Here is a 2011-nt window from a genome sequence, read left to right on the forward strand (position 1 = left end):
ATGATGATTAATCGTTGAGTTAACACTAAAAGCCTAGACCGTTCCAAGACGGTGTTAATTACACCCTGCAACCGCATCCCGCTGCGTGCGATGTGATCCAATTTAAATAATCATCCAGATCGTTTCACCAAGAAAAAAGTTCTGAGGTAAGTAACACACAAAACAAACGATCTAACCAGAACCTACATCTTTTTTTGGAACATGTACAATACAATACGTGACAATACAACGATTAGTTCACACTCGTACTAAGTACACAAAAAAAAACTAATTTTACTTTTATTAAATAAAAGTCAAAGTCAAAGTGAAAGTCAAAGTCAAAATATCTTTATTCAATTTAGGCTATAACAAGCACTTATGAATGTCAAAAAAAATCTACCACCGGTTCGGAAAAACTCTGTTGAGAAGAATCCGGCAAGAAACTCAACGAGGTACATATTTTTAAACAGATTTACAATATTATTAAATTATATCCTAGACATCACAAGTATTTAACACAACTTTATTTTTAACACAGTAGGTTTACCTACTAAGTAATTTGAAAGGATCGCTAACGCGGATCGGAATTATTTCCAAATATCCCTGTCCATGATATTATACCTAATCATTAACTTTATAATACGCCTAGATATAAATGCCTTCTGAATTTTGTATCCGTTTCATTTGTAATATTTTTTGGAATTTTATTATAAAAACGTATAAAATTTCCCAGAAACGTTTTTGGTTTTAGCCAGTCTGTAAGATGGAACTGTGTTTCTAGTAGTCTTTGGATTATCGACGTTAAAGTGGGTCTCAGAAATCTGTAAAGGCTTCTCCTTCTATTAAAAACAATGTGACACCATAATACTAACTGTAAGACTAACTGCGACGGATGCGTGTAATATTATACTAAAATCCATTTTTTTTTAAATGATAAAAACCCGCCAAGAGTGTGTCGGACACGCCTGAAATAGGGTTCCGTAGCCATTACGAAAAAATAAGTAATATTTTTCTAAGGATTTCGTATTTTGTACGGAATATTCCAAGTTAGGTATATTTCATATCTTAGGCTGCTATTTACTCTTTAACTACTAATAATTCTAAGAAAACTTAACGGTCATAGTTTTCCTTGTAAGTTTGAGTTTACTTACTACCATCCTGATTTTTTTTTTTATTTCCACGCACCGGTTTAGATTTTAGAGGGGGGACGGGACGCTCGATTATAATCAAAATTTGCACTTTAAAGTTGAATATTTTGCAAACAAATCACTGAATCGAAAAGTCGTTTTAGCAACCCCTAATAGTTTTAAAAATACCTATCTAACGATGCCCACACTACAAGGTTGGATTAGAAAAAAAACCACCCCCACTTTACGTTTAGGGAGGCACTCTAAAAAAAATTTTTTTAATTTTTTATTGTACCATTTTGTCGCCATAGTTTTACATATATATTCGTGCAAAATTACAGCTTTCTAGCATTTATAGTCCCTGAGCAAAGCCGCGGCGGACAGACAGATATGGCGAAACTATAAGGGTTCATTTTTTTGCCATTTTTGGCTACGGAACTCAAAAAATGGGACACGTCCCGTCAGAAGTGTTTTAATCGATTTTAATTAAATCAATTAAAGACACTTCTACTTGAACTTGTTATCTGCCCAAACATGTTAAGCCATTTTAATACGATCCTTTCGTTCGGCGATGGGCTTATCGCTTCAGAGCGATCTCTTCCAGGCAACCTTTTAATGTAAGTAGCAGTCGTCTACGGCTACGGTATGTTACATACAATACAACGAAATTATCAGGTCGGCATTATTATCACATATTCCGGGTCGGCAAATATTTTGGCGTAGGTTTAACCACAACCCGCAACCCGCAACCGCAACTGGCGAATCGAGGCAACAGCCACCAAAATATTCGAAGATAATTTGTGCAGTCACAGAAACAGGCTTTACACAGAGCCGACCGGCTCGGCTCTCGTCTCGTAACACATGACACTCGCCATCCAATTTATGATGTCATTACGCGCTAATGC

Source organism: Choristoneura fumiferana, chromosome Z (genome assembly GCF_025370935.1).
Source record: "Choristoneura fumiferana chromosome Z, NRCan_CFum_1, whole genome shotgun sequence".
Lineage (NCBI taxonomy): Eukaryota > Metazoa > Arthropoda > Insecta > Lepidoptera > Tortricidae > Choristoneura > Choristoneura fumiferana.